At 39.1% G+C, this 7,712-nt stretch overlaps 1 pseudogene; it reads left to right on the top strand.

Annotated features, from left to right (window-relative positions):
• Positions 1–1,809: 1,809 nt before the first annotated feature.
• On the top strand, positions 1,810–5,036 carry LOC140140630 (uncharacterized; annotated as a pseudogene).
• Positions 5,037–7,712: the final 2,676 nt, after the last annotated feature.

The raw sequence follows: 7,712 nt of genomic DNA, 5'->3' as shown, positions 1-7,712 counted from the left end.
GGGTGAGAGACTGGGTATTAATTTTTGACCTAATTTAGGGGGATTGGGTGAGAACATGACTTTTATTTTTAAATGTGGTGAGAGCCAAAAGGTTCCACAGAAGCCTTGAATGTTTAATTTCTAGTTCTGGCTTTGAAATAATTATTAACAAAAATGGGTCTTACATTTGGTGGAAAATGTTTGGTTTTTTTTGTAAAGAGGCCTGCATATGTGTCACTTTTCCAAAGTGCCAACTACACCCCCCCCAGCAACCGGTTGTTGAAGATCTATAGTTTTGGACAAACATTGTAATCTGGTATTGTGAACTATACCCTAAAACAAGGATACTAGAATCACGAAATGCTCCAAGTTTCAATTGTAAAACATTGGATGGGATATTTAGGGATTCAATTAAAGCTGCCCTCGCGAAGTAAACCACTCAGACGACGCGGACGCATCGTTGTTAATCGGTGATGAACAACGGTGAAACATGATTGAATCCCTTTCAACAACGAAACAAGCTAAAGATGTCTAATTCACATGATTCTTTCATTTCGGAATGTCCGTTTGTCATTGCCACTCAACCTAAAGAATAAAGCGGTGATATTTAGCTGCTACCGCCAACAGAAGAGGGTTCATGTTTACGCATATGTTCCAGGCATGACGAATTTTACACGCTCATGCGTAACCTTGCGTTCGCGTATGCGCTACTGAACTGGATTCATCACGGAATAACAACGGTTGGCTCCTGTACAAAGGTATAGGAAGAGTTGTTGAATTATATGTTAATGAATGCGTCTTACTTGTTGAGAGTGAAATTGTACAAAATAATGCACGCGTACTGAGATGTTGATGCGTCTAATGCACGAGGCCCGAAGGGGAAGTGCATATTAGACGCATCAACATCTCAGTAACGAAGTGCATTATTTTGTACGATTTCAAACACAAGGAAAAAAAGCTGTGATTTTTGCTAATTTTATAATAAAATTGTCACTAAAAATGTTGGAAAATACGAGCAAATATAAATGCATCAATCCGCCAGGAAAATGAATCAATCCAACGCGATGTGAATGTGTGCGAAAGCACTGCGCGTAGTACGCGGACTGCACGCCCGTGCAATTATATAATATTAATGCACGATGCGTATTTTCTAACGGCTTTTCTGATTGGCTATGTGGTTCTAAGAGTGTATGAATCTCATTTCTGTCGTTATGCTTGTATTCCGTTTCCTCTTGAATCGTGAAATTGATCCCCAATTGATGTGTTTCTTTATTTAGGTTCACGATGCATAACTCTATCACCAAAGGTCAGTCGGAACTTAACATTGTCATATACGATCCACCCATATTCAAATTTACTTCAATTTGTTTCATTACAGAACAATGTCGAAAAGACGTCCACGTCGACCACGTGAGTGGGACTACTTAATGCCCCACGTATGTAAATACTGCAGAAGATTCTACAATGATGTGGATAGATACTTGTCCCATATAAGGCATCATGAAATGCAGATTCATCCTTACTGGTATGACTATAAGAGTGCAGTGATGTGTGAACCTATTCCCAAGAAAAGCTGTGCAAATAAGAGTCAAAAGTTGTTAGAAAGGAAGAGTAAGTTATGGCAGGAGAATAAGGACGGAAATGCATGCACACAGAAAAAACACCAAGTTGGACAGAAAACATACACGAGGAAAAGAAAAAGTGTGCGTGCAAACATATTAAGACACAAAATGGTGATGAGATTAAGCAAAGAACTACAGAGCAAGATAGGCAAAAAGAGACACGTATCTTATGCTCACCAAAATTGCCCACCAAAATTGCCAACAAGTATCTCCAAGTTCCAGGTGTAAGAAAGTTTCCAAATCTTGCAGTTTCTCAAAGAAATCATCCACAAGTCAAGGAAGCAGCTGCTCAATGGATGAAGGAATAGAGACACAAAAGACTTGTCGATTTTGTGCCAAGAGTTTCAGTAGATCTGGTTATGCTAAACAGCATGAAAAGCTTCATGCCAAAGAGGGGCTTTTTAAGTGTCAATTTTGTGACAAAGGTTTTACGTCGACAAGTAACTTGAAGCAACATGAACGTATTCACACTGGAGAGAAACCTTTCATGTGTACATTTTGTAGCAAATGCTTTACACGGTTAGGTGTATTGAAATCACATGAACGTATTCATACTGGAGAGAAACCTTTCATATGCAAAGTTTGTGACAAGGGATTCGCATCCTCAGCAAGCAAGACTCGGCATGAACGTTTTCATTTTTCAGAGAAACCTTATGAATGTAACTTTTGTGACAAGCGCTTCACAACATCAGGAAACAAGAAAATGCATGAACGTATTCACGCTAAAGAGAAATCTTTCATATGTTTATTTTGTAGCAAAGGCTTTACACGGTCGGCTGACTTGAAAGCACATGAACGTATTCATACTGGAGAGAAACCTTTCATATGCAAAGTTTGTAACAAAGGCGTTACAAACCTGAAAACACATGAACGTATTCATACTGGAGACAGACCTTTCATATGCAAAGTTTGTAGCAAAGGATTTACACGGTCAGGTGACTTGAAATCACATGAACGTATTCATACTGGAGAGAAACCTTTCATATGCAAAGTGTGTAGCAAAGGCTTTACACAGTCGGCTGGCTTGAAACGTCATGAACGTATTCATACTGGAGAGAAACCTTTCATATGCAAAGTTTGTAGTAAAGGTTTTACACGGTCGCGTGACTTGAAAGCACATGAATTTATTCACACTAAAGAGAAGTCTTTCATATGCTCGTTTTGTAGCCAATGCTTTACACAGGTAACTTGAAGCAACATGAACGTATTCATACTGGAGAGAAACCTTTCATATGCAAAGTTTGTAGCAAAGGCTTTACACGGTCGGGTCACTTGAAAGTACATGAACTTATTCATACTGGAGAGAAACCTTTCATATGCAGAGTTTGTAGTAAAGGATTTACACGGCCGGGTGACTTGAAACTACATGAACTTATTCATACTGGAGAGAAACCTTTCATATGCAAAGTTTGTAGCAAATGGTTTAAACTGTCGGGTGACATGAAGAGACATGAACGTATTCATACTGGAGATAAACCTTTCAAATGTAAATTTTGTAGCAAATGCTTTAGAGGGTCAGGGCACTTGAAAGTACATGAACTTATTCATACTGGAGAGAAACCTTTCATATGCAAAGTTTGTAGCAAATGCTTCACACAGTCGGCTCACTTGAAGACACATGAACGTATTCATACTGGAGAGAAACCTTTCATATGCAAAGTTTGTAGCAAAGGCTTTACACGGTCGGGTGCCTTGAAAGCACATGAACATATTCATACTGGCGAGAAACCTTTCATATGTTAAGTTTGTAACAAAGGCTTTATACGGTTGAGTGACTTGAAAGCACATGAACGTATTCATACTGGAGAGAAACCTTTCGTTTGTAAAGTTTGTAGCAAAGGCTTCAAATGGTCCGGTCGAGTGGCTTGAAAGCACATGAACGTATTCATACTGGAGAGAAACCTTTCATATGCAAAGTTTGTAGTAAAGGTTTTACACGGTCGCGTGACTTGAAAGCACATGAATTTATTCACACTAAAGAGAAGTCTTTCATATGCTCGTTTTGTAGCCAATGCTTTACACAGTTAGGTAACTTGAAGCAACATGAACGTATTCATACTGGAGAGAAACCTTTCATATGCAAAGTTTGTAGCAAAGGCTTTACACGGTCGGGTCACTTGAAAGTACATGAACTTATTCATACTGGAGAGAAACCTTTCATATGCAGAGTTTGTAGTAAAGGATTTACACGGCCGGGTGACTTGAAACTACATGAACTTATTCATACTGGAGAGAAACCTTTCATATGCAAAGTTTGTAGCAAATGGTTTAAACTGTCGGGTGACATGAAGAGACATGAACGTATTCATACTGGAGATAAACCTTTCAAATGTAAATTTTGTAGCAAATGCTTTAGAGGGTCAGGGCACTTGAAAGTACATGAACTTATTCATACTGGAGAGAAACCTTTTGTATGCAAAGTTTGTAGCAAATGCTTCACACAGTCGGCTCACTTGAAGACACATGAACGTATTCATACTGGAGAGAAACCTTTCATATGCAAAGTTTGTAGCAAAGGCTTTACACGGTCGGGTGCCTTGAAAGCACATGAACATATTCATACTGGCGAGAAACCTTTCATATGTTAAGTTTGTAACAAAGGCTTTATACGGTTGAGTGACTTGAAAGCACATGAACGTATTCATACTGGAGAGAAACCTTTCGTTTGTAAATTTTGTAGCAAAGGCTTCAAATGGTCCGGTCGAGTGGCTTGAAAGCACATGAACGTATTCATACTGGAGAGAAACCTTTCATATGCAAAGTTTGTAACAAAGGCTTTACACGGTCGGGTGGCTTGAAAGCACATGAACATATTCATACTGGCGAGAAACCTTTCATATGTTAAGTTTGTAACAAAGGCTTTATACGGTTGAGTCACTTGAAATCACATGAACGTATTCATACTGGAGAGAAACCTTTCGTTTGTAAAGTTTGTAGCAAAGGCTTCAAATGGTCCGGTCGAGTGGCTTGAAAGTACATGAACGTATTCATACTGGAGAGAAACGTCCTTTCAAATGTTAATTTTGCAACAAATATTTCACAAGGTCACATTCCTTGAAAACCCATAAATGTGTCGAAATACTTAAGAGAAACCATTCAATTTTTTGTTAAGACATGGACATATACGAAAGAGAAGACTTTTAAATGTAAATTTTGTAACAAATGTTTCAGTGTCAGGTCAATTGAAAACACATCAACGACATCTTCATATTAAAGAGCAGCATGTTAGTGTTAATTCAGTGACTTGAGCTTTTCAATACCTGGTACCGTGACCCTGAAAAGATGTGCTCCCCAAATCCCATTTAGTAGAGAGGCCACATCGGTCTATCTGCTATAGATCAACCAAATTCCAATCGAGCTCTTCAACAACATCAAGAAATTCAATCCATTTAGACTCCGTATTTTCTGTCGAAGAAGTTTCCGTAAGAATGGAATAAATATATCTTGAAACTTTATTTTGAAGACTAAGTTGATATTCCATGTAGCAGTTTCAGACCATAGAGTTTAACATAGTTTAAATACATGTAGTCTTACCCATACACCAGTTTGCTGCTGTTCTGAGTAGATAACAGCTAGATTGCAATTTAGGCCTATGAATAATGCTACAGAAAAATTGGGGGAAAATTGCTGACCAATTATGAGTGGGGGGAGGTAACATTCCCAAATGGCATGCCAAAAATTGCACATCCCTCTCGGCCTGCCAAAATTGCTTCCGCCCTCTCACGGCCTGCCAAAAAGCTTGTCTGACTTCACCATGTCTTTAAGTTTATATCTAAAATATATAAAATATATTTTTGGAAAGGAAATGCGTAAAAGGAATCCTATGGTAACATTGGTGTTTGTTTAAGAAGTTTTGTTATTTTGGAAAAATATTCCAAAAATACACTTCCTTTTCTCCATATCAGGCCAACATACAAAAAACAAATCAGTTCAGAGTAGAACTTTTTCAGTTAGATTTTCATGGTTAAAGCAGGACTTCGTATCAGTATTTACATTGTAGGCCACTATGGTCTAATACCCAATAGCATTGCCATCATTCAACAATAATAGGTCAAATTGCAAAGACACTCAATTTTAGTTCCCCATTTCCTGGCCCAGGTGTCTTCTACCCTTCATGTATGTATCAAAGTGTATACAGGGTCAGAATTTCGTTTCACAGTGTGAGAATAAATTCGCGGGAATCATTTGATTCTTGGAAATCAACTTGTGTAAACTACAAAATTATGTTCACAAGAATCTTTGCGAGAATCGATTCATGAATTCTCTCCAAAATTCTGACCCTGGTATGGTGAGGTGTTATTTGACTTTCATTTTGAAAAATTTATAAAGCAATAATTTATAAAATGAGTGAAACCTTGTCCATGAATGGCTTCAATTGGGCCGTCATTTCACAAGTTTTCGGCTTTTTAAACTAAAATTTTACACAATAATAGTGCCAAATGGCTTCAATTAGGGAGCGGTCATTATTTACGACAGGGGGAATGGGCATTTTGAGGGGGAACCCGAAATTGTTTTGGGGTCTTGAGGGGGGAACGCAAAATTTTTCGTTGAACCAGGAGGGGGATTGTTAAATTTTAAATGGAGAAATATTTTTTCCAAAAACGCCCACCCCTGCCGTAAATAACGATCGGTCCCTTAGGCCCTAGGTCTTCATTTTGTAAAAGTTTCTCACTTATCAGACACCCCCCCCTGCGTTGCACAAGCGCTCTGAGATGTCCGCTTCGTGGTCATATTTGACAAAGATCTAATTTGCCCTCCTCTCCCGCCCCGGTCTACGAATTCCAGCATACACGCCTGGAAATGGTCTGCCAAAAATCGCTTGCCTCTCCCACCCTTTGGCCATGCTAAATAAATCTTTGCCCCCCTTTCGGCGAGCCAAAAAACCTTTGTCCTCCCTTTTGATGTGCCAACTTACCCCCCCCCATAGGCCTACACATGCAAGATTTTTGGGAACTTGAATTTTAAACCTTAAATTGTCTTATATAATGCGAGCGCAGCGAGCAGGAAATTTTGTGTATTAAACGTGTTCCTAACGTTTTCCTTTTTTTGCGTAATATAAAAACGGTGCCCAAAATATCTGCCAAAAATCGCTTGCCCTCCCCCTTTTCGACTGACCTGCCAAAAATCGCTTGACAACCCCTTTTGACCTTCCAACAATTTTTTGCCCCCCCCCGCCTCTTAGTACAAATGCAAGATTTTTGGGAACCTGAATTTGAAATCTTAAATTGTCTTATCATATAATGCGAGCGCAGCCTGCAGGAAATTTTGTATAGTCTATTTGAACTTGTTCCTAACGTTTTTCTACACCTTTTTAGGGCGTAAGGGACCGTTCACAAACACTTGTTGGGGGGACTAATGCAAACAAATTTCATCGCAAAAACTTTTCGCCCCCACCCCCTTTACAGATCTCAACATTTTAAGGGCGCTCTTTTTGACATAAAAATTATGGGTCAACCCCATAAAAGCATATAAACTCAATTTTCGCAGGAAAGTTTGTGGTCATTTTGTTTAGCCCCTTCCCCCCCCCTTAGGGACCGATCGTTATTTACGGCAGGGGGGAATGGGTGTTTTGGCAAAAATATCGACAAAAATTTCCGCGTCCCTCGCGTCCGCTCAAAATTTTCTCCATATAAAATTTTAAAATCCCCCTCTTGGTTCAACTAAAAATTTCAGGTCCCCCCTCAAGACCACAAAAAAAATTCGTGTTTCCCCCTAAATTTACCCATCCCCCCGCCATAAATAACGATCGCTCCCTTAAGAGGGTCAAAAAATTTCAGGGCCCCCTTTTTTGCATCAGGCCCCCTAACAAGTATTTGTGAACGGTCCCTAATATAGAAACGGTGCCAAAAATATCTGTGCCAATCGCCCCCCCCACTTCGACCTGCCAAAATTGCTTGACCACCCATCTTTGTTCATATATTATAAGGTGTGTGGTTTTTTTTTTTTTTTTTTGTATTTGCTATAGCCCCCGAATGAAATGTATTTAATTATGTTTGTACTCGCTTAGGTAGCATTGTGTGTGAATTTTGCATCCGAACTAACTTCAACTAAGTGCTATCTAAAATTGCCCATATTGCCGTCCATTTCTAATCGTCAACCTCATAGACTTTA

Source organism: Amphiura filiformis, chromosome 19, assembly GCF_039555335.1.
Source record: "Amphiura filiformis chromosome 19, Afil_fr2py, whole genome shotgun sequence".
NCBI lineage: Eukaryota > Metazoa > Echinodermata > Ophiuroidea > Amphilepidida > Amphiuridae > Amphiura > Amphiura filiformis.
Note: the sequence above shows the minus strand (reverse complement) of the source record. Positions and strands in the feature narration are given on the sequence as shown.